At 45.9% G+C, this 26,577-nt stretch overlaps 1 protein-coding gene across 2 annotated transcripts in view; it reads right to left on the bottom strand.

Moving 5' to 3' along the window:
- The window catches only part of LOC119164450 (dicarboxylate carrier UCP2), a 76,222-nt gene that overhangs the window by 34,279 nt on the left and 15,366 nt on the right, over positions 1–26,577 (bottom strand). The window contains exon 1 of one of the 2 annotated variants that reach the window (XM_037416640.2): positions 13,014–13,068. The exons of the other annotated variant lie outside the window; for it this stretch is intronic. The gene's annotated coding sequence lies outside the window, so the exon portion shown is untranslated. Of the gene's footprint in view, positions 1–13,013; positions 13,069–26,577 lie in introns of those variants that run through there. 2 annotated transcript variants of the gene reach the window in all.

Raw genomic sequence — 26,577 nt, 5'->3', positions numbered from 1 at the left:
GTCGGCCTCGCATATCATGAATTGTCAAGCCGTCAGTGGGTTCATTGTGCAAGGATGTTTCAAGAGCACCGGCACTTAGGAAACTCCCAGACGCTTGATACGAAGAACCAACATTATGAACAAGACAAGTTTGTCGGCAAACTTTCCATTGTTTATTTTCGAACACGTATGTCAGAAGTGCACCTAGGAAACAGTAATGATAGCGAATGATTACTCTGCATGTATACTTTTGACGAGCTTTTGGAAAGAAACAAAAAATATAAAGTTTGCACACATACGTGAGCTGTTTTGATCGCTAGTCTATCTTGTCTTTCGCACAGTGCCGCTAGATTAAAAATTTGCGTACCGACAAGCACATGTCCAAGTGTTAGTGTATGGTTATCAGTCGGGAGTTAGCGTAGTCTGCTAGCCAGCTGTTCTGTAAAGGACCGTCGTTCGGTTCACTAGCACGGCCGGAACGCGATATTTAACGCAGCTCGCTTCAGGAACGTGTATCCCAGCAGAGAACACCTCTACACGATTGTGCCTCTAGAACGCGCTGCATGTTCTTTTTCTTTCAGTGTAGCAGGTCTAATGACTAATGAGCTCGTCTATGCCGTGCCATTTGTCTGCACACCTGTGCTCGAACAGCGATAAACGCACCTCGACGCTACGCAGTTGTTATTAACAATAGTGAGTTTTAGAATAACGTTTGCAAGCGCTGCCGATGTTACGGGCGTAACGGACGTTATATAAGTTTTAGAATAGCGTTTGCCCTGCTGCGAACCACAACGCACGATCGCAGCGACACCGTAGCTTCGAAACTAGCGCTTGCGGGCCGCGATCACCGCATGCAATATCAGATTTTCTGCGTGCGGTCCGCGAACGCCGACTCGCGTTACGACGCATGCGCACTGGCGGCGACCACACTGAAAGGGCTCGCGGTGCGCTATTCTAAAGTTCCTAATCAGTCTGCGACGCTGCATTCCACAATGGGCAGCCATCGGTTGCAGGAATGACGATCGCAACAAACGTTGAGGCACGCACCATTGAAATAAACAAAAACATTCTTTCCCGCAGACGGATTCGAGCTGTGATTTCAATTTCCCTCCTTTCGAATCGTTTAGGGGTGAACCTTCTTACGCCTGGGGTCGTACGTGTCAAGCATCGTCGTAGTAGCCACCTTTCGTTTAGATATTATAATGTCCGCTGGATGACCGTACTTGTACATGATGAATATGTGATAAAAAGATGCAAAATAGCGGTACTTGAGTAATCACTAGGTGGACAGACAGACAGACAGACAGACAGACAGACAGACAGACAGACGGGCGGACAGACAGACGGGAGGACGGACGAACTGACGGACTGACGGATGGACGGACGCATGGATAGACACAGACATACAGGCGGACAGACAGACAGACGGATGGACATTTCGCCCCACTCATCATCATTCACTCCTTGGATATGCTGTGATGTTTTTCTGTTTTCTTGTTTTTCCGTATGCCACGCTATGTCATCAAAATGAAAATATAGTGAAGTAAAAAGAAAGGAATGTAAACCAGATTGCAAAAAAGTTAAGAGAAATAAATGCAGGGCAATGATGTTACTAACTAGGTACCCGGTAGCCAGTGTACCCATATACTTAGGTGCGCATGCTGTAACGAACCACTGAAAAACGGAAGCCCTTCGGCAATGCCTTACCCAAGCATCAGAAATAGCGGCTATTGAACACTTATGTGTGCGAAAAAAAATGAAAGCGTGGCAGGTTTCTGCTACAGTCGGTTGCAGCCATAAGATTGCAAAGCTTTTTTTTTTCCTCACAGGTGGATGCAAACACGCTTGCGCCAAGTGGACCACACTACAAACTGACGTATACGGACCGTACGGCAAGAGACCCCCGTCGTCCGAAAACATTGCCCGCTGCCGAGCTGGACTATTTGCTTAGTCGTGGAGGTGATCGGCTTGCCGTACTTTTGGTCATCTGGACCAGACATCGCCGGACCTCTTAAGCTGTGTCTGACTATAGATGACCATTTCCATCAGGTGGCATGCACGTCTGCATCACACACAAGCCCTATTCAGAATGTGGGTAGCTGCGTTGCGATAAACCTTGTTGCGTTTTTAGTTTTCGACCACATAAATGTTGATCAGACGGAAGACTTGGTTCTAATCACCGGGTTTTGAAGAAGTTTAGAAGATATGGAGCAGTGGTAACTAGTAGCTTTCTTCTTGTTTTATTTATTTATTTATCACATACTGCGGACCAAGTATGGTCCATGCAGGAGAGGGCAATACAGTTCAAAATTCTTCTACATGCATACACTTCCGCTGCAGTATACATTCACTGCAGAACAAAATTCATGTACATTAAAAATTCGTGAAAAACAAGGGACAAATACAGGCAAAGAAGCAGACTTAAGCGACAAGAAAAGGGAATAGTTTCATTTCGGCGTGTCGAGCATAGGGGAATCATGGGGCAGAGCATTGCAATCAGAGACAGTTCTCGGGAAAAATGAATACTTGTAAATGTTAGTGCGTGCAAATATAGGTGTAATGCTACGACTATGTTTATGACGTGAAGCCCTGGTTGTGTCCTCTGTTATGTAATCTGGTGCATGCAATCCTGATCTGGAAAAGTTTTGTAACCTGGGGGAAAAAGTAAGGACGTTACTGCTAGCTGTCTATCTACCTCTGGAATACCTATGAAGGGGGGGCAGAGGAACATGGAGACAAAGAGATATAGTTGCTTATGAACTCTACAAAAGTCGGATGATCTTTACCCCCGCTGGGGCCTTTCGCTGTCTTCCAAGTGACCCTTTCTTGGGCGAGCCGATTCCATTTTATACCCTCGAACAACTTTATTTCGTTCCTCTACCTAACATTATCCGTTTTCGGTTCCAATTTCAATACATGGCACCCATTTTCATTGCCCTATTCGATGACGAACTACATGCCCCACGCGTTGCGAGTCCTGCTCTAATCCACTAGTTTCCCCTAGATGTCAGCACGGTTGGTTATCTGAATAATTACGTTGTCCTCCTGTCTCTCAGTGACACGCCCATCACTTCCCGTTGAAATAAACAAATAAACAAATCACAGACAGTAGTGTGCCTGTTCACTTGATCCTTCCATAATTAACGTCATTTCCAGAGATATCTAATTACTTCCTCCTTGCGGGGCCGGCTTGCGCTTCATCTTTCAGATAACGGCTATCTATTTAAGCTACATTGAACTCTACGCCGCCCCCTTGCTACGGTAATTGACTCGTGGGTTCTGAAATATACCATCGCCTGCCACATCTAGGTTTCTCTTGGATCTGCTTCAAGATATCATCTACGCTCGCCTTATCTCTAATTACACACATTCGTCTTCCTTTTCCAATATCTGTAGACTTTATCATTGTCGAGGTTCGTTCCTTACTCGTTCACTGATCGTCCTCAATTTCCTTCGTTATCATCTGCCCATGTTCCGACTTCGGAGGTTAAGAAGCGATCAATATGCGCTCGTTGTGAGTGGCCTTTCAGCCAATGTCACAGATTCCACGCAGCCCCCAGAGACAGCGCACCTCAGGCTGTCAGCGCATTCGCTAACGTTGACAGAAAGTTTCAGAACTATCTAAATGCGATAAGACCAAGCTCGAACCTTCAAAAAAGAAAATGAATTGAGAAAATATTTTCTTCCGAGCGCATACGGTTAGTCAATTCGGTCCTTCAGGCTTCTGTAAAATGTGCAAGAAAAAAAACAGTGAGGACACAAAAGACGAAGACATGCGGCGCTTCTTACATCAGGCAAGCTTGGAGATGCCTTAATGAGCGCCTGTGTGCATGTAAGCGTAAATCGCGCAACGGTAGCGAAGGTTTTCTGGGCCCGCCATGTCGGCAGGGTTGCCTGCAGGGTGCTGTACGAAAACACAGGTACCAGAAAGAGGAACCAACAAGATCAAACCCGAAATATTATTGAAGCTGAGAAAATGGTGCACGCACGAACCATAGAGGACTGCGCCAGAAAATCGTCCCTTGTTGTAGCGGACGAAGAGCTACGTTTTCGGGCGAATGGCGTGTGCGGCATGCACCTGTGAGTCTACTCATGCGTTTCGTGCGCATGTTCAAGATTTTTTGTTAATCACCACTAACTGACACACCTCGTGTTTTTCTAGCGTTTATCTGTTATCCCCATGCATATGTATGATCTGTCGAAGAAAATAAATCATTAACTCTCTTTTGCATTCAGTTTATCCAGACTACCCGAAGATGAGAGCGGTCTTTGTCAATGTATCGATCCTGCCCGCCCCACTTTGAAAACTGTAAGCACCCAAACGCAGCTCTGAGTGACCTCCAAGGTCACAGGCATCTAACCCAGTTCTGAATTGCCTTCGATACGATGCTATGTGACGACGTCCTCACATGACGTACCGTCCTTGAGGTTACAATAATATTAAAGTAAAGTTCAATTCGGACAATCTGTGACGCGGCAGATCCATGTAATTCCATGTGTTTGTGGTACGATGATGTGGTATGATGGCTAGTGATGATGTCCTCTCATGACGTGATGTTACGTGATGCCACATTGGCATCAAGATCACGTTAGATTTGGGCGATCTGTAACGTGGAAGATCAATGTTAAGCCATGTAATTCTGGTACGATGATGACGTGAACGATGCCATGTAATGACGTTATCGCATGAAGTGACGTTACATTACGATCAAGATGAAGTTAAATTTGGGTGATCTGGGGCGTCGTACGTGATGACGTCCCAGATCACCACTACGTGATGTTATTTTTTTTTTCATTACTCAGTCCCGATGACGCCGACAGTCAAATTTCACGCTTGAAAAGTGATCTAATAAAATATTTCGCTTTAATAAACCTTCAGTTGATAGTCCAAACTCCCCCACCCCCCCTTCCAGACTTTTTTCCCCCCAGACTGGTTTGTTTTGTTCAGTATACTGCGATCTTTGCCCTTCGCCTCATATCATCTCCTGCAGTGAGCCTAGCGACAAGAGCAACCAAGGGCAAAGTCGTTTCCAGTGCCACTCAATGGAAGGGTGACTCATGTGACCTGCATCGAAGCCGACAGCACTGCACCTTGCCTGGCAACAGAATAGCGGTGACTTTCGAGTCGCCTGCTTTGTTATTTCCCCTTTTTTTCGGTCTCTTGAACTTTTGGCTTGCTGCAGTGTTGTACGACAGGGCGCCTTTCTCTTGCTAACGTCCCGCAGCGCTCCGTGCTCTGCATGGCATTGGTACGACCCCATAACGACCACCGTTAACGTGCCAGCAATTGCGTCAGCGAGTGCCGGCGATCAGCACAGACCACTGCTTCTCTCTCCCTTGCCGGCTATTTCCCATTCCCCTGTCCCCTGTGCCCGCCCGTTTCTTGTTTTTTTTTTTCCTCGCCGAGGCTATTGGGAAACCACTCAGACCGCTTCGTACGTTTCATTTTGCTTTCTTTTTTTTTTTTGGCACGTGAAAATCTTCACAAAGAAGCCTTCAGTGGGTCACGCCAGGCTTCCGTGAAACGTTCTTGGCAAGGGTTCCCGCAGCAGTGCATAGAACGGCTCTCACTGGGCTTGCTTTGACGCTGTCCACAGGCTCTTGTCAGACGAGCATGCACTTTACATGCATGCGCCACTAGACGAAGGATTTGTGTTAGTACTTCAGCTAGGTTATGCTGATGAGATAAAGAATGGTGTGCCCCAAATAAGGCAGGGAAAAGTGACTACATAATGACTTCTTAACCGTAAAGATGTACTGGTCGCATTTCGTTACGCTAAATGTTCACAGCCTGTTTTAACGATGCTCCAAATCAGTCATTCAACGAATAAAACTATGTATCTTAGTAAGAATGGTAGTATTTTCTATGCGTCAGAAATCGGGACACTCGGAATGGTGCGAATAACACGACCGGTATAGCGCTATTCGCAACATATCTTCCACGTTAGTTTTTACGTTAACCTAGTTGCTTCTTGTAAGTCTGTTCGTCCACCATGATCGTATAGTGGTTGCACTGCTCGGTTACTGACTGCCACAAAAATCGCGGACTCAAACCCATCCTCCGCTGTCCCTTTTCTGAAGAGGTTAAACGCTAGACGTACGTGCACTGTGCGATTTCAGTGCAAGGTAAACAACCCTAGATGTCAAAAATTTTCTGAGTACTATACTGCGCGATTGACCTCGTCTACATATCATAGTTTTGCCACGTGAAACACGAGGTATAACTGATGCGCCTATTTTCTGCTCACAATTTCTAACAAACGAACTAAACGAATTAAATCAACGCAACGGTGGTCTAGTGGCTAATGTACTCGGCTGCTGACCCGCAGGTCGCGGGATCGAATCCCGGCTGTGACCGCTGAGTTTTCGATGAAGGCGATAATGCTGTAGGCCCGTGTGGTCATATTTGGGTGCACGGTAAATAACCCAAGGTGCTCCAAATTTCCAGAGCCCTTCAGTACGGTGTCTCTCGTAATCATATGGTGGTTTAAAGACGTTAAACCACACATCTTAATAAATCAAGTCGATTACATGTTAGAGGAACATGAAATGATCGGGTAATACGCCACTCATTTTGCCGAGATTTGTCGACCGTAAGAGCACTTAGCAAACCTGCTTGTATTAAACTGTATACGGGGAGAGGGGACGCAAGGGTAATTCAATATTTGATCACATTCCTAGAGGCCAATTACCTAATAGTTAAAGTGTAACGTGACCTACAACGCCACAACAACGTGGAGTCAAGCAGATATCACGATCATTCTATGTTCTTTTCTTCTTCTCTTTTTATTTTCGGCATTATATTTTCTTGTTTTCTTCCCCTGAAGTCTTCTTTCAATCACTGAGTGCATTGCATAACCTCCCGAATACTTCCTTCCTCCACATAGGGAATGGGGCCTTCATACGCGTGCTTCCTAAAGCAACACTTCAGTCGCTTTTGGCAACAAGGGTGGTCATGCCTTACACTTAGGCAGTCATGAAACGGGCCAACCTGGATGACGAAGTAACCCTATAAAAGATCGGATTGCCGTAATATAAACGGCTCATTGCCGACAAGCCCACGATCTAGACGTCATCAATTACCGGAAAAAGGCGTATATCAATATGTAAACGCATGTGATCAGCTCACGCTACAATACCAGTATATGCAGTTCACGTTCCAAAACGATGGTATAATTGGGAAAGACGCGGTAGTGGAAGGCTCCGGAAATTTCGACCACCTGGCAGAGTACAGGTGGTCCGTTCTGTGGCAGTGTTGTGTTTTTTGTGTGTTTTTTCAAAATTGTGTGACGTCTCTCAGGTATGTGAAATAACAGAGAGTTGTTATAGTTGGTGAATTCTAGACCCGCAGATCACGTGATGAAAGCCTGGTGCACTGAGGCCACATTTTTCACAAAAGAGAAAAATGCTAGAGGCCCGTGTACTTGGATCTTGGTGCACGTCGAAGAAAGCAACTGGTCGGAATTTTCGGAGCCCTCCACTATAACGTCTGTCGTAATCATATCATGGCATCTCGACTTTGAACTCCATCTATCATTATTGCTGGTAATTTCTAGAAGGCAAAGTGTGCAAACAGGGACGCAAAAATGAAGTCAGGACAACGCAAACGCCATTTGCAGTGATGAAAACACTTTTTTAATTGCGGAGTATTTCTTGCTCGCGGGTATGTCCGGCGTCCTACAGCGGCGTCCGACGAGCAAGAGCATTCCTGTCCACAGCGTCTTGTAAGCAGCGTCTGCTTGCAAGTGACTTGATGGGAAAAAAAAAAAAACGACCGCTGCGCAACCGCGATGCTCCGCATCCCATGGTTCCATTCAAAGAGATAGTGTAATCATTTTTTCACCTAAATGCGAAGTGCTTTCATTCGTTCCGGCATCCACGTTTGCACGCCCCACCTTTCAACCCCGTATTTAGAAATACTCCTTGACTTCAACTTGACAGCACCGCCTTCAGTGTAGCGCCTAGAATTTATTGTCTTTAGGCGGTGCCAAGGCCGCAACAACACGTTTCAAACGCACTGCGTTGAGGGCTGCGGCAAGTCAAGGAGCACTTCTGAATACGGGGACTGGAGTCAAGTGTCTTGTCGTAAAAGGCAATCAAATCAGACTCGTATCCAAGGGGTGGATATTCGGGCATGCGTTTTTCCGAAATATTTTTTCGCCATTCATACTCAGCGCATCAGCATCGTTTGGCGCCCCGGCCACCACATCAGATCAAAAAGGCGACCCCCCTGCCCCCCCCCCCCCCCCCAAAAAAAAAACGTTTTCTGCATACACCCTGAACACAATAACACCCAAGTACAACAAGAACTTTTTTGGGGGGGGGGGGGGGGGTTCGGTGATTCCTCTTTCTTTCTCGTGTTTTTTTTATTTCACTTTGAACCCATTACAATAGGTTCAGCTAACTGACGCATCCGAGCCGTTTCACAACGCGCTGCGTTTCATCCGTATCACGTTAGCAGATGGCAAAACTACGGCGCATACAACCGCGACCGTTTCCGTCCGGACGGGAAAAAACAATAAAGCCAGTGCGAGGCATAGGATTACGACGTTATCTCCAGCGTGTGCTCATGTAGCAACAAGCAACAGCAGTAAACGGCAGCAGCAGATCGGTTTCCTACACTAAAAAGATACCGACACATAGAAGGAGATATTTATCGCTGCTACAGGTTCCCGCAGTCGCGAAAGCGACTTTACGAACGCGACATCCGATGCTGCCAGTGTGAAAAACCGTTCGTTCGTTCGTTCATTCGTTCATTCATTCATTCATTCATTCATTCTGAAGTCCCTAGACATTTTTGTTCTACTTAAGTACCGACAGCTGCCTCTTCCACGACCCTCTCTTCCACACAGCCGGTGTCTGCCGACATTTTCTTCCTAACTTGGAAGATTTACAAGGCCTAGTACATCTATGTACATGGTAAAAGGGAAGGCGTCAAAAGTGTTCAGGCCACGCTGTCTTAGGAATACGTGGGATAGTGGGCTAGAAACTTTTGACCAGGCCGCGGGTTCGGTCCCCGTCACAGCGGTTTCGATTCGGTTGAGGCGAATTACATGACACCCGTTTACTCTGCGATGGCAGTGAATGTTAAAGAACACTAGATAAAGAAAATTTCTGGATGCCTCCAGTACAGCGACGCTCGAAAATTACGTCTTGGTGTTGGGACGCTAAATTTCATCCATTATTATTTTATTATTATTAGTGCTTACCTACATCCACGTAATTTGTATCGAAACACTGAAGATGCTACAGCCGGCAATGGTTGCCCTACTTTGGCATCCAAACAAACAACGGTGAGCGTGAACGTGATGTAGAGCAAAGTCAGGTCTACAAAAAGGTCAGCTTTGTCGCGTCAGAGACGACCAACTGCCAACAAGCGCAGGGTCGGGAAAGGGGCAATTAACGAAAAACGGTGTGTTTGATCGCGCACGTCACTGGCCCGCCTTTGAGCGCCGGATTTCCTTCAGATTGTCGGCGCCGGGTTTTCCGGGAGCGTAGCATCCACGTAAATGTGAAAGTTGCATTAGTATGATCATGTACATTGTCCATATTGTGATTAGTGCATTTACGTAGTATATGTACAGTTATTAGTACAACGGACTATGGACATCCTACGGACTTGGACACTTTAGTTTAAATGTGTAGTGTATGTTGCGCTTTGTCTTTTGTTTGTTATTGTGCCTGTTATACAGACGCTTGTCTCTTACGTTTGTTGCGTCCCATGAAAGAATAAAGTTTTTCTAAACATGAATGTGTTGCCATTGATTTCTCACGGGGACGCCTTCAGCTCTCCCATAGTAGAGTACCCAGTACTCTAAATCGTTACACTCACTTCTTTTTTCTAAACGCTATAGGTATACTATTCATTGCGTCATGATTTCGCATGAGGTCTTGTGTACACGTATGCCAACATTGTCATGTATATTAGAGCAATGCTGTCTTCCTTTCAACATAGCGATGTTACTCGTGGTACATAGATCTGCCGAAGTGTATGTGCCCATTACTGGAATGGTGTGAAACTTTTGTTTTTTGTACATAGCGTAAATAAACTTTTTTTCTAAACTGGTCATGGTTTCTGTGTAGTCACCTTCTACTTCTATCTGCATGGTTTGAGGCCTATGGAACGGCTTTCAGCTCTCTCATAGTAGAGTACCTGGTAAACTCTACGTCGTTACCCACTTTTTCTAAACTATTCCTGTGTGTTTAGGTGCAGACCCAAGGGACGGCCTTCAACTATACCATGATACTGCCATGGTATACGAGGTTCTCAAAATGATTCAACACTTTTTCTGAACGCGCACGGCCATCACTGGCAGCCTCTCAAGCCTCATCAAGGGAGAGGCCTACGGGAAGACTTTCCCCCTTCCCATAGTAGAGTACCAAGTACTCTAAATCGTTTACAACTTTTCCTAAACACGCAAATCCCCGATTTACTAACCAAAATAGTAATAATATTATCAAATGTTATTAATATTAATATAAAATAGTTATTTATAGGGTTCGACGTCCCAAAACCGCAACGTATTTTTGAGAAACACCTATATATTGGAGGGATCCCGAAATTTCGACCATACGGGGCTCATAATATTATCTGGGGCTCTGCGTTCCAAAACCACCATGGAATTCCAATAGACGCCGTATATAGTCGAGAGTTTCCCGAAATTTCGACCACCTGGTGTTCTTTAACCTGCACTGACATCACATGGGCCTCCGAGATTTCTCCTCCACCAAAACGCGGCTGTGATGGAACCCACGACGTGCGGGTCAGCAGCAGAGCCTCGGAGCCGCTGATCCACCGCGGCGGACGACAACGCGGGGTTCTCTATAGCGTGCACCTAAATCCAAAAACACGTGTGTCAATCATTTTCGCCTCCATTTAACAGGCGGCCCCACCACGGTGGTCTAGTGGCTAAGGTACTCGGCTGCTGACCAGCAGGTCGCGGGTTCGAATCCCGACTGCGGCGGCTGCATTTCCGCTGGAGGCGGAAATGTTGTAGGCCCGCGTTCTCAGATTTGGGTGCACGTTAAAGAACCTCAGGTGGTTGAAATTTCCGGAGGCCTCTACTACGGCGTCTCTTATAATCATATGGCGGTTTTGGGACGTTAAACCCCACAAATCAATCAATCAATTCATTTAACAGGCGGCCGAGATTCGGTGACAAGATCTGCGCTTCAGCAGTCGAGTGCCATAACCACGGAATTGTTAGAAATAAAAAATGTGTCCTTAATTTCATAATTAAAATAGCTATACTACTTATAACGGGATTGAGAAATATCACAGGACTGCAGCTTAAGCATCACAACAGCGAATTCTCGGTAATGATATCCCGTCTCATTATTTACAAAAAAAAAGCGAAGCCAACCGTTCAAAGAAACCTCTCAAGTGTTCGAGGAAGTGAACGCTTCGATTCGGTATACAATCTTTTGTGGTTACCGAGGGTCACCGAACTATCCGCACCGGCGAAACGGATCGATTGATTTATCAGGAAGGTTCCCGGCTGCAGCGGCCGCATTCTCGATGAACGCGAAAATGCTTGAGTCCCGTGTGGTTAGATTTAGGCTCACTTAAAGAACCCCAAATGGTCGAAAATTCTGGAGCCCTCCACTACGGCGTTCTTTCGTAATCATATCGCGGTTATGGGATTCTAAACCTCAACGATTGTTAATGTCGTTCAAGGTTCCCTTCTTCAGCGGAAATGTCAATGATGGGGTTTTTCTCCGTTGCCAAGGCAACCGCACTTTCGCCGAAGGCAACGAAAACGGAACTGCTGAGACGCGATTGTGACTTTGTGATGCGTGGGGACAGCGAACGCCTAAAATGAACCAAATGCGTCCGGGGACAACACTCTGACAGTCATCAAGTGCGTCGGAATTAAGTTCACGGAGTCGTTGGGTCAGAGTGTCATTAAAAGATGACCAGGTGAATATCGTACGTGATACCGGACGCACTTAGTGAACAGTAACGAGAAACGTAAAAAAGTGTTATAGGTGTAATTTGTGAAGTTCTTTATTTCGGGAAACTAACGTGTGCTCAATTCGGGTACCTCTGAGACCAGACAGAGAGCATTGAAAAATTAGCATCGCAATGTCGTGAAATTCAAACAAATCAAATCGAAATTTCCGACCTGAACAATTAAAGGTTCGCCGTAGTGGCAAACGTTTTAGCTCTCACCAAAGTCGTGTGCTGAGAAGTTATTGTCAGCGGTGACATGTCCTTCAAGTAATTTGCTTAGGACGTAGCATGACAAAGAAATTGCCGAAAATAACACTGTAGTACTGACATGCACTATCGTCAAAATAAGGTTAGCGTACCGAGTCTTACCAGTTTTGTGACTAAAAGATACCTCGCAAACTGCTTGGCGATCTCAGCGCAAACACTTTTCAGGGCAAGCGAAACATCTATCTCGAATTAATTCGAGTCAGGCGAAGGAAGAGCTTTTCGGAACGTAGCGGACATCTTGGATGCGTCATCCTTAATAAAGCGACTAAGCTTAAAAAAAAACCATGCCTGTAGCCTAACACGCGGGGCGGAACTCCTTTAAAGAAATACTCAGTATTACCCTTACAGCTAACACACATTTCATGCAGTGATGGTTGCGAGTTACAAAGTGATATCTCTTCTCTAGCACGCCTGTCAGTCTAATCTATGCGCTAACAGGTGATTGGCTAAAGCGGTAAAACGATCTAGGCACCATGGCCTTCGAGAATCGGCTGTAATCTTTTTTGATCTGCCATAATTAAGCGCCGCCTCTGTAAGGCTATAACATTTAAGCACTCCCCCGAGACGAGATTATACAGAGATATGGATAATACTCGTTTGAGCAACTTTGTCGAGCAAGCAGCAACACACGATAGCATGCACTAAGATACAATCATATAGATGGATATATATGGAGTCTAGATCACTTATCTTCCGAAGCTTGGTAACGCTTATCGCATTCTGATGAAAGCACACGGAAGTAAAATTGATATAAATCTGATCTCCAGTGGTTCCCTGCAAAAACCAACGCAAAAGCGAAAATGAAGCAGCGCACCTTGATGCGATGAGCAAGACCGGTCGACAACAGCTGCCGAGTGAGCCGACGGCGCCAGCGTCTGTCTTTTATACCCCTGGAGCACTGCCAATCACCGACGAGGCCCTGGAAGGCGTGGTTTGACGTCATAGCGACGCTGTCGTTGCCGAGGGCAACAGAATCCTTCGCGTCTTGTTTTGTTCGTTGCCGCCTGTTCGTTTAAATTTTCTTCTGCACGCGCTGTCACAGCGGGCGTTGTTCTTGAAGAGTTATTTCCGGATTCGTATTCACGTGGAACAGCTGGTGTTGATCGCAATGTATTCCCGCGTTTTCGAGTGCTCGTATGTTTGTGGACACGTTTTTTTTTTTTTTTTTTTTTTTTTACGGGTGCGAAATAAACCACACCGCTTAAGGCCTTGACCAATATTGGGATTGCGTTTTCGTGTTCATTCCGGATGTCTGAGCGTTGATTGTTGTTATTTAAAGACAAGGAACTTCAGAAAATGAGTCACTCGTGAATTGCAGATTATTGGTGACCGAAACTCGAACCATTCGCCAGAGACCATGTATCAATCTGTTATATATTACACTAGAAAAGTGAAAGACCTCTAATCATAATATATTGCGCCCGCCCCCCCCCCCCCTCTTTTGACATATGCTTAAATTATAACCATGTCGCATATCATGCACCCCTGGTAACGATTGCTATTCTCACAATAATTAGCCAATAACTTATGTTCCATAAGTTATTGGCTACTTTGCAATGTGCTAATGAAACAAGAGTTACAAATGATCTGCCGTTCCTACATCTTAGCCAATATGCACGTTATGTGTGAAAATAATGTTTGCGTTAATATTTGTGTTTTGTAAACTTTGCCATCGTGTGGACTTTTTTTTTGTATTTGACCAAATGTGTGATCGTGTGTTTGTATAAATTCGTGCATGTCCACCACTTTGTGAGGGCAACTATTGCGTAAGAGAACAGCAGTAGACATCGCCACACATTTCCTCTAATTTAAATTTAGTAAATGAACGGCCATGCAAAAAAACAATAATAAATGCTATATCACACTATTTGTATATGCCATGCGTTGAGTCTGTTTGCTTCAATACTCCAAAATAATTTCGCACGTGCTTTTTTTTATTTGTGTGAGTGTGCTATAAACCATGACTAAGTGAAGGGTTCTTGTATGCTACGAGCAAGCACAAGCATTTATACCCACAGGACAGTCTTGTATAGCGACAAGCCAACAAAACCACACACCTAAATAATACATTCCAAACAACCCCTCTCTTTGAGTAACAACAAAGTAAGTGTTAGAAAACTTTATTTTTGTTACGTTATCCACCATTCTAGACAGTGACGAAGTCGCCGTGGCAACTTTTTTGACCGTTCCACCTATAATGCATGTTGTCACAGGTTACGCATTACGGGAATTCGACAGAATTTGTGCCAAGGGTACGGCCTACTATGACCATTTGGATACACCATAAAGCAACTCCACAGCGTCCAAATCCAATTCACAGATGACACATACAATACACCCTCACACAACAAGCATATTACCACCTGCATTTAATTTAAGTGCCCGTGAACCTACGTATAGACGACTTCTCTTGCTCTACAATTCCATCGCAACGTCGCTGCCATGGTCGGGAGTCGAACCCGAGTCTTCGCGCTTGGCAGTGCAATACCGTTGCTACCAAATGCTAACAAAGCAGCTACCGACTTTCATAAGGCTGGTGGCTCAAATTTATTATGTTTATCTTAAATTCGGTCTTCAATAAAATAGTCACTATTTGAAAAATATAAGTGCTTCAAGTAGCTTCTCTACAATGTGTGGCTAGTCATTATGAACAAAAAAAGAACACTTAAACCAGCGTAGACTTTTATTCTTTTAAACAGTAGTTAAATATTATCCTGAACTCAGTATTTACGTTTGCATGCCCTTAATTCTACGTGAAAAAAGAACGATATTTTAAAGAAGTAGTCAACACCAGGAATGTTCCGACCTGGCCTCTCAACCAACGCTTCTAAATAATATTCGATATTTACATTGCTCATGACGAAGACTGGTCAGTATGGCAACGCATGGAAAGCTCAAAATTCGTTGCTTGAACTAACGCTCAAGGCAAGGGTAATCTTCGGAAACAAAAAGGGGCTGAGCTTGCTTTTTTTTTTTAAGTTCTCTTTGCGAACAGCGGAAAACTTGTCGTTCATATTTCCGTAAGGTCAATAATGCTGCCTCAAACTTTTCCACACACAAAAAACAAGAACCAGAGCCCTAACCAGAAGCATAATATTTCACTGATTATCATCACTGTCTTCCATAATGCTTGAGTACACTGATTGCTTCTCAGGTCGATCCTTGAAATTATAAAACTCCCCATATTTTCTTTCCGATGTCTTTTTGAGTACTGACCTTCTGCTTGCTCTTTTCGTTCGAAAGACTGTTGATAGACAGCTCGGATCAGCGAAGCGGAAAGACAAAACATGACATCCTGGCGGAAATTAATAAAGGAAAAAAATCTGAGAAGTCCGGTTGTCGGTTTCTTCAAGATACTGTAACAGAAGACCCGTGTTGCCAGAGGCAAGGGCAATCTTGGAAAACCAAAAATGCCCGAGCTTGCTACTTCAGTTCTCTTTGCAAACAGTGCATACGAAAACATGTTTTCAAAGCAGCGCAGTACTGCAACTGATTTGTCTCAGTATGAAATGACCTTTCGTATTGGAATTTCTGATACAACACTCGTGTACATATGAACCTATTAGGCGTATCTGAACTGTCATGTGATGTTCGGCTATGCTGTACTTTCCCATCGTATGATCTACTGTATTGAGTTTTGTGTTTTATTTTCCTTACAACATATTTTCTCTGCTAAGCGAGAAAGAGTAAGTAGCCTTTGCCACCGTGATGTGTTCAACCTCTCCTATTTTATCATATCAATAGAAATAACCACTTCCCCCGTTAATTATGTATGAGAAATAGTTTGAAGGTGGGTCAAGTGACAAGCCACTCAAAAATGTTGCTAGCTTTATCTTGTCAGAGAGATAATTGTATTCCAAAGGCAAAACTCATTTTTAGGAAGCTCTGTTTAAATGTTCTAGGAACAGCGCGTAAGTACCTATGCCAGATGGCCTCTACCTTCACAATGTTTCCCCTTTTCACTACAGGTAATTATTTCGTCAGAAGTTCAGTTGGCCTACGACTGCGCAAACGTTTCAATAATACGTTTAATTGTTAAAACTCTCACGACATAATATTTATCTTTGAGGTTCATTCAGTTAAGCTCATTGATGTCTTTTTCTATAATTTTTTCCAGTGCAACGTTACAGGCATTCGCACAGCCCAGATCAAGTTTGTACACTAAGGTGTTCCAGGTAGTGATAATCCCACATTTTTTACCTGTAAGTTCCATACCATGGTGAGGCTCGTGGTGAAAGGCTGAAGATACACGGACACTAGTCACATGTTTAATGAACGGCAGACTAGAAACACTGCGGCGACACAGGGCGATGCTCCCGCAAACACAACGAAGTGTCCCAGCAGCTGGCAACGCGGGCCACGCGTGTAGTCGTCGACAGTGTCTGCTAGCGTCTGGGGTTCCTCGATGCGCGCGCCCCCGGCGGAGGGGAGGGGGGGGGCGCATCGAGTAACCCTATTGGCGTCTGACACTGGGCGCTCTCTTGTTAGTCGAGGACGAACGGCAGGCGTAGTGGTTGCGGGTGCTGCCATCTGCCCAGAGACACGGGAGATGGCCACTGTGGGATAGCTGACACCTCACATCCCACTCCTTCCTTGACGACCAAGCCCCGCGGTCGTAGTGTTCAGCACAGGAAAGTCCTGGAAGCAGCGCTGGGCTTGGGCTGGCGACGTTGGCATAGCTAGGAACGGGGTGAAATGGCTTGAATCGGCTAGAGCTTACTCCTCTTGTAGATGTTCCGGCAGGGCGAGTGTTCATGGGCAAGCACCGCGACAAAGTTATTAATGACCCCTGCTCATCTCCTCTGCCACTTACAGCAATTTTCCGGAGATTTTTCAAGGATCGCGACTGCACGCAGGATCACGTAGGATGACGTGCCTAGGGCATACATAAGTTGGGGTGGGGGTGAGGTAGAGGACATAGGTAGCCAATTCGGGCCCCAAGTTTACTCGGTGAGACGTTCCAGTTATTTTTATGCGTAGGGTTGTGATCATAAATACAGTAGACAGAATTCTGGCGTTAGTGTCATAGAAGCTGCAACAAACGTTGCTTCCGGCATTTGTAATGGTGGTAGTACACAAACTTGTCTAATCTTCGTACTTTCCGCTTCATTTGGCTTCATGTGACTTGGAGCTGATTCGTCACAAAACAAGAATCAATCATTGTCCGGCATTAGCACTTTACCATCTTCACCTTTTATTTAGGCTCACCAATTAAAATCTGATCATGAAGTTCACAGCAGGGCGTCCGGGGGACGCCTTCTGGATAGATCAAGAGTCGTGGCTTAGTTGCCCCTTTAAGCATTGCGCAGCATTTTATCAGCATAAACTGAAGATGCAGTTTTGCTTGAAAAGCATGGCATACAGTGGTGTTTGTGCAAGGCTCTCCAGAGCGACTTTCAGCGGTGTCCTATAAGGTGCGATTTAATAATAACATTATCTGGAGTTTAACGTTCCAAAACTACGATATGGTACAAGACACGACGTAGTGAAGGGCACTGAAAATTTTGACCATCCAATGTTCTCTTACGTGCACTCACATCTCACAATACACGTTCCCTCTACTATTCCGCCTTCATCAAAATACAACTCCCACAGCCGGGATCGAACCAGCGACCTACGGGCCAGCTGCCGAGCACTCTATTTACCGAGGCGGACAAAGCAGGAGAGCTTGACTGACCTAAACATTCATCCCTTCGAATTCTCTGATAAGAGGTATATTTTTAATGGGGCAAAGACAACCAATTTTTGATCATATTCTGTGTCGTGTGGATTGATTCTTGTACGTTCACAGACAGTCTGGCGAAATTCGAGCGCTTTTGGTCGTGAAGTTATTTAATAATCGAATATACTTATAAACGAATGAGCAACCTGAAAGTCCGGCAACGCTGGCCTGGCCCCGCCGCGGTGCTCTAGTGGCTAAGGTACTCGGCTGCTGACCCGCAGGTCGCGGGATCGAATCCCGGCTGCGGCGGCTGCATCTCCGATGGAGGCGGAAATGTTGTAGGCCCGTGTGCTCAGATTTGGGTGCACGTTAGAGAACCCCAGGTGGTCGAAATTTCCGAAGCCCTCCAGTACAGCGTCTCTCATAATCATATGGTGGTTTTGGGACGTTAAACCCCGCATATCAATCAATCAACGCTGGCCTGGTCGCTAGCCGTGACGTAACAAGCCGCTTGTCGGGTGAGCAGCGGCACGGTCTGCATTCCGGAAAACGATCGTGTTTCGTGGCCACCTGCGCTTGCAAATGAGCTTTTTGTGCGTTGTTCAACCTGCGATTGGGGTTAAATAAATAAAGCGGCTAAAACAACGCCACCGCGTCACCCATGTAGCGGTACTACTTGCAGGAAACAATCTTTGTCAATCGGTCTGAGGTCAGAAGTGCACCCTGTGCTTTAGGACGTCGGACCCCTCATATCAATCAAAAGTGTCCTGTAAATGTGCAACGCTTATGCCGTTTGCCACTACGCATAAATATCTATTGAAACTCTTCGCAGACAGTTTCACGGTTAATCGTCACACATGCTAGTTTTTTACCGAAACCGAATGCAATCGACAGAGTTGAAGCAAAGATTCAGCCAAAACGTATATCGTGAGTAATACCCCTGTCACACGGGCACATGCGAAGACCGTTCAACTCCTTCGTCCTTACGACAACGAAGATGCGGTCCGTGTCACACGGCCACCCTTACGCAAACGAAGGTAAACGGAGCATTTCGCAAAGGACGTTCAACGATCTCCCTTCGCAGCGAAACGAGCTACTTTCGTCCCCAGCAGTCTAGAGGTCCGAGAAAATTTTTGAGCACTAAGTGGCCGCAGTGAAAGAATAATACATTTTGGCAATATTAAACGTTCTTTCGTTGTAGTACTCATTCAAAACGCGTTTTTTTACATATATTTACGCCCGCCAGAGTTCACTTTTCCTCAACACCGATGCCCTACAGGCCGTCCCTCGCCAGTCGGGCCGGCCGGCGCCAGCCGGTCAACGTCATTACCAGCAAAATATCGTATCACTTCCTCACGTCGTCCGCTGTGTCACTCATGGCTGAAGAACACAAAATGTGCGCTCACGAGGCAAGGAAGCATAAGAACTTTCGTACCGGGCATGTACGCAGGCAACAAAACAACTAAAAGCACAATGTGGCCAGCGTCCCTAGCAGCATCGCTACATTTAGCAAATGTGTTTTTATTTGAAATTACTTTTAAAGGTATGTTAGTCGCATACCTACTTAATAGTGCTTTTTTGTAAAAACCGCATAACGAGGATTCACAAACAAATAATAAGGTTGAAATTGGAATTCTTTTGCGAAAATCAAACAGCGCCAGCGGAGCCCCCTCGCGGCAACTGTTACAACCTTGTCCTTGCCGTGTGCACTGCCACAACTCCTTCTCTGTCGAACCCCCTAGGGGAGATTTACGTTGGCGTTGTTCAACAGAGTTTGGTGGTGGCCGTGTGACAGGGGTATAACCCTAGCATCGCACTGACATTCCATTCCCTTCGGCGAATGTTTACAGATGCCACAAGCTAAAAATGCTGGAAAAATTTTGCAGCATATCTACGGAGTGAATGATGATGAGTGGGACGAAGCGTCCGTCCATCTATCCACGTGTCGAACCATCCATGCGTCCGTTCGTTCGCTCGTACGTTCAATCATTCTTCCGCTCATCCGTACGTCCGTGCTTCTGTCCGTCCACCTGCGAGTTCGTCCGTGCGTCCATACATCTGTGTCTCCGTACATGCTTCCGTCCGTCTGTCTGTCTGTCCATCCGTGCTTCAATCTAGCTGTGCGTCCAGCCGTCCGTGCTTTCATTCGTCCGCTCGTGTGCGTCCGTGCTGTTCTTCCATGCATGCGTCCGTGCCTCTCTCCTCTCGTCCATCCATCCGGACACACGGATAAACACCTGTCCGACGTGTAAGTCCGGGGTGAAGGCCTCGTCAGGAGGCATACGAGTCTCCTTTTGCCTTACCTCGTGGACATATTTCATGCATGTAACTATGACCGAAGTAAATAAATAAACGAAACTAAACCTCACTCATCATTCACTCCGTGGATATGCTATGAAAACCCCAAATGCGAACTTGTTAAAATATTCCTAAGGACATATACACACAACGTCATCTATTAAGCAAGTCATAATCTTGAGGTGGCTACATACTACATACGGATGAGTAAACGACCCACGGCCTATAGATCTTCACCCCTTAAACAACGGTCCCAATTAGCAGCATTGTTACTGTCACTTATCGCGTTCAGCACCAAAATTCTTGCATGCACGTATGCTAGCAAACAAAAATTTGCTCGCTTTACCAATTCCACTGTGCGAAATAACACTTGCTCGCGAATACAGCGTCGACACAACCTCGTATCACGAGCTCGCTTGTCGACCAAGCAAGCTTGAAATAAAGCTGCTTACCGTTGTGGAAGGCCATATACAACATCTTTCACAACATCGAGGTCATTGGCATTTGGATTCGCCCCGTCTTCGGCGTTTTTTTTTGCCGCATGAGCCGGTGGCGATGGGGTTGAAGTCAAAATGTGCAGCGTACACAACGTGGCCACCGCTTATGCTGCTCGATGAACTACTGCTCCAAACGTGATCATTGATCATCGGGCGCACGACATGGCAATGTAACTGGTAACGCGCCGCAACAATTGCAAGACACTGACATATGCGCACCACGTGGCAAGCAACACTCGAAACACAAGCCCACTGGTTGCATGTGGTAGGTGCTGTTTTTTATCAGACGACTGCTTCGATATTTATGAATTGTGACATCAAGCGCGCCATGGCAAAATGGCGGTTGTCGGTGGGGGGCGGAGTTTCACGCCGAGAACTTCTACGACCTATTTTGAACTAAAATGATCTTTTACATCACAGTTTGCACACGTGTACAAGTATATTTGGTCCTCTACCGTCGTTCTTGATCGAAAACCATGAATTGTTGGGTGTCCACGTCATGGCCCCTTTTAAGCAGTGTTCGCAGTTGTCGACTACTAATGACTTGTCAGAATCAGGCACGTGTAGAAAATGGAATCCACCAACAAGATGGTCGATGGTAGATCACTGGTGTGATCATCGTCCAGTCAGTATAGCGTCACTGTAATAAGGCGAAGGCCTTAAGTACCTCGCCAAACATTAAAATTGACCACCGGCGTTAGCATGATAGAAAAAAAACATATTCATCACGTGTTGCGGTCATGCTATGACGTTGCATGAACTCATTGCATGATATCATTGCTTCCTCACTGTGTACACAGACGCAGAGTGAACAGAGAGGTGGACTGCACAATGCTTGCAAAGCACCTGATCTTGGGCGCTATGCGAAATGATGGTTGGTGCAGAAAGCTTTTAGTGTGCGGCTGGGGAAGATTGGTACATCTTCTGAGAAGTCAAAGATGGCTTTCCCCATCAAGCCATCTTGGATGAATGCCTTGTAAGAATTTCGCTTGGCTACTGTTTTCAATGCATGTGAAAATAATTACGATGTCTTTGTCAGTGTATGTGGTAGCTCCTGATTTTAAATAACAATGCAGGAGTGAATGCCGGTCGTGTTCTTATTCTGTGTAGCAGAGTTTACTAGGCCTGTCTAAGACATTCTGATACAAAGCTGGTGGGGTGAATTCCACAAAGAGCGGAAGGAGCACCGTATAGTAAGGAGTGCTCCCTCCCCACAGTGCAATGAATGGAATAAAAAAAGAGGGTTGCCAATGGATTCCATTAAGATATTGTGTTTTCGCAAGTGCGGATGATACGAAAGCAAGCAAAGAGCATACTTTCACGCTTTCGACGAAAGAGAGGTATAAGCGGTGTATGGTGAGTCGAACTACATGGGAGAAGTCGCTCAGGCGTAGCGATTCCCGGCCTGTTCCGCCAGCCAATCCCCGTCAGTCTCGACATCACCACCACCACCATCTGTGGTAGCCCGTATTTTTTTACATGATTGCATGGAATTGGTAAGCATCAAGTTGGTCAGTAGGGGAACATACCAGTGTTTAAAATATTATTCCTTGTGATCTTAGGTAGAGGGCATAGAGAGCACACCGTGGATTTTCAGTAGGGGACAAAGGACAGGGTGAGTCCAGTGTTTATTGGTCTTGCTAGTCAACACTCGACTTAGTACTGTATTGAGTATATCGCGCGTTAAGCAGGATATGGGACGATGAACTTCGCCAAAGCATGGTGTGATATCGTATAGTGACCTCCCATCTACCTGCCCTTTCACAGGCCTGCCTGGATTCCTATCGAGGGTATGCTTTATCGGTGGATGCTTTCTCGGGCTTCCGGACGTAGTTTACCAGGTCGCGTGCGAACTCTGATAAGAACAACGCCACACTTGAGAGCGCGTGCAGTCGTGGAGGCTCCCGCGCTTGACACTCGAAAGTGTTATCGACACAGTGCTACGATTCGCACGCCGGCCCCGCACTCACGCACTGGGTAACTTGTACGCACACGTTTGACCCACACAGGCTTTGACGACGTGGCGCTGACTTGTGCCCAGTAGACGATGAAGTTCTGTGCCCAACCGCAGTTACTTCCAATCTCTTCGTATCACCAAACCGTGTGTTCAAACACCCACAACGATTCCACAATCGGTAGAAGTATTGTATTTCATGTTGTCGGTTACGTTTGCAAGCATTTATTTTTGAAATTTTTTTAAGTTATAGTTTTGCCCCAACACCCAAGGAACAATGTTCTTTATTTTCTTCACTATAAAAAAAAATAAAAGCACCCTTTCTGAACATAACATTTGGTTATGTACTTGTTTTAATTTGCATTTATGCTTTCAATAGTCTTGCGATGCTGCTTATGCATATCACTTCCTTATCTGCTTATGCGTATTATGCTTATGTTCATCGTTATGTACTTTGCAGAGCTCTTTTGTTCGCTTTTGTTTTCCTGTAGTTTTTGGCGTGCATTGTCTTTCATTTTTATAAAATTTCGCTGTTCGTAACAATCTTGCGAAGTATCATCTAATTTTTTTTAGAAATTGTGCCTGATCATCATTTTTCAAGTTCACCCGTGTAACGGCCCACTTCAAGGCTAACCGCATTATTGGTGGAATGAAGGACACACAGTCTTGAAATTCTTTTTTTTTAGTATACCTAAACTCGACTCTCTGCTATGCCTCAATTACATTTTAAGTGAAGATTCTACAAGTTGCACATTTTGGTAGGGACGGCATAGCTCGTGAAAGGAGTGGATAACGATTCAGACTTTTAAAGCGCACTTCCCAATAGAGCAGTAAGCTGTCCCATACTGCTCAGAGAAGAGCAGTGTTCACCAGGTGGAATGTTTGGAAGAAATGTTCGATGATTTAGAGTACAAAGTACCAAACTATTGAAGAGCAAAAACAGCTGTCCCAGTTCCGAGAAGTATTACTGGAATTGTGCTAAGATCAAATTGTGAACGCTTCAGAGTACCACAAGCACTCCACTATGAAAAGCTATAAGCTTTCCCGGTTGTTTAGAAAAAGTGGTTAACGATTTAGAGTACTTGGTACTCTACTATGGGAGAGCTGAAAGCCGTGTCTTGGGCCTCACAGTTGATGAGGCCGCATCGATGAAAATTGTGTGGGTAGAAGAGCTCATCGCACCAATTTCGCCTGAGAGTATTCGGCTCGGGACTGTTTACTGCGCACAGCTCTGCACGGGCGCGAGTGTTTAGAAAAAAAAATTCAATCGTGAGGTGCTTCAAACCCCCGGAACCAGTGTCTATGCAACGTGCACAATAACAGACTAAGCACAACATAAATGACATCTTGAGTTTAGAAAAAGTGGTGAATGATTGAGAGTACCTGTAAATCTACTATGGGAGAGCTTAAAGCCGTCCCGTGGGTCTTGTATTTAGAAAAAAAAATGTTTAACGATTTCGAGTACTTCGTACTCAACTATAGGAAAGCACTGAGCCGTCCCGATAAAAACTGGCGACGATGTCTAACGCCACAAATGGTCTTGTGTTTTTAAAAAGTGGTTAATGATTTAGAGTACTGGGTACTCTACTATGGGATAGCGGAAGGCCGTCCCGTGAAGGTCTTGTGTGTTTTAAATAAATGTTTAGCGATTTCGAGTACTTCGTACTCAACTATAGGAGAGTACTGAGCCGCCCCGCTAAAAGCAATCTGTGCTGGGCGTAACCAGGTAGGTTACGCTCAGAGAGTTTTCCTGGTAAATATCAACAATGACTGCTTTGAACTCCATGGTAGTTTAACACGAGCCGCATCGCATTCTCTGTAACACGCAAAGATGTGCCAGTAAAAGAGAGCACACAGCCCAAATTCTTTCATTTGTTTAACTTGAAATTTACCTGAAAAGACAATACAGTTTGCACACACATTCCAGCTCCAGCTTTTGGTTAATCGCAGTGTTTTTTTATTCTATCGAATACGGCGATTTCTGAAGTACGGTTGAATGTCCGTTGTTGTTCACGCACATTCATTGCGTTTCGGATTTTTTTTTTCGCATTTTCGTGGGGACCACCAGGAGGACGCCGTCTCGTGTAGATGTGAAAACATCGGCTCCGCGTTCGAAAATGTTTTTGGACAGTTTTTCGTGCATTTGTGAGCGTCTTTTAGTGCCAGTCGACGCATAAAACCACACGGACTACATCGATACCAAGTATTTCCCTGTGGGTGAGCTTTTTGACACTTTTTCGAGACTCTTCTGTTTGCCCATCTGCTCAGCTGAGCGCGCTAGGCTTAGGCTACGGCGGAGCGGCCGCCGGCTCTTCTCGGAAGGGTGTTTCAGCACTCTACGCACGGAATGTCTATGCAAGTCTCTGTCGATGGGGAGGATATCACTCCCAATGATCTTCAAGATTCTGGATGGTCTGTGGCTACCACTAAACGTAAACTTCGTGGGACGCATACCCCCAGGACCGAGACGCAAGCAAGCGTCTCCATGCACGGCGACGCGTGGTCGCCTCAGCGCTCCCGGGCTGCGGTGAAGAAGCGTCTTATCGCTGCTTCTAGACTTCCTTACCTTCCAAGAGATCACCATCGAGTCATCGTGAGACCTAGAAATGGCCTGGACATGAGAACTGTGAGTCAAATTAAGTTCGCGAAGGCACTCGCAGTGGCTGCAGCGCTCAGTGAGGAAGAAGTCACGGAAGACGTGGTATGCCCGAATATGATGCAGAACATTCCAGTTATAAGCACTCCAGCGGAGAGGAACGCCAGAGCGTATTCCAAGATCACCGCCATTACTCTCGGTACCGCCAGTTTTGATGTTAGTGCCTACCGAGCTGCCCCCGACGACACCTGCAAAGGTATCATTAGAGGTGTTGACGCGGACATCGGTCAAGAACAACTTTATTCACTTATTGTACACCCAAGGAACCCGACTGCACTCCAAGTGAAAAGAATCAAGAATTCCACCACGGTAATCATCCTCTTTGACGGACTAAAAGTGCCAAATTACGTCATATGTGGAAATAGTTTGGTTCGCTGCACCCTGTATCGTCGACAGACCGATGTCTGTTATGCCTGTGGAAGGCTAGGTCATCGAGCCGATGTTTGTCCCCATCCAGAGGAGGCCGTCTGTAGAGGGTGTGGTATGTCATCTCCTTCGGAGGGTCACGTCTGCACTCCAGAATGCAAGTTGTGTGGGGGTCCACATCTCACGGCAGACAAGACGTGTAAGCATCGTTTTCAAGTGCCCTACATAGTCCGTCGACGAAGACGAGAGCGACGGATGCAATATACGATGGAATTTGCGGAACAAGACGCCGACGACATGAACTTCGCAGATAGTGGAGGAGACTTCCTATCGCTACCAGCCGCTGCAGGCGGCCGCGCTACGACTGAGCGCCCGAGCAGCAGCTGGCGCCCGCGTGACGTCAGCCAACGGCTACAACCACCGCGAGGGCGATCCCGTTCCAGAGGCAGAGCAAGGGGCCGTTCGAGATCCAGAGGACATTCTAGATCCAAGGGCCGTTCTAACTCACGGGTGCCTACCGTCCGCAATGGTGTGCAGCAAGGAAATCAGCACCAGACCTGGGCATCCAAGATCAAGGGCTCCCAACCACAGGTAAAGGGGGGTACCAATCCAGAGCAACACTCAGATATATATGCGCAGATGCAAAGGGAAAATGCTAACCTCAGGGCCATTGTCGAGCAACTCAGGGCTGAAATAGCCGACTTAAGGAAATCACAGCAGGTTTCGTCTCCGTCTCCTTCAAACACAGTTCCCTGTACAGAGGCCACATCGGATGCGAGTCACGATGAGGTACCCAAGGACGTCCATCCAGGGGCAAAACCAACAAAAAGGAGAGCGCTGGCACAACCGGCCAATAACGAGGACAGAGATTTCAAAACAGAGGTCAAGGAAACCTTGAATGATATCAAAAATGCTCTCAGGGCGGTGGTCGAGTCGATTTCGGTA

This window comes from Rhipicephalus microplus, chromosome 8 (genome assembly GCF_043290135.1).
Source record: "Rhipicephalus microplus isolate Deutch F79 chromosome 8, USDA_Rmic, whole genome shotgun sequence".
Classification (NCBI taxonomy): Eukaryota; Metazoa; Arthropoda; class Arachnida; order Ixodida; family Ixodidae; genus Rhipicephalus; species Rhipicephalus microplus.
The sequence above is the reverse complement of the archived record's forward strand: the minus strand, read 5'-3'. Positions and strand labels throughout refer to the sequence as shown.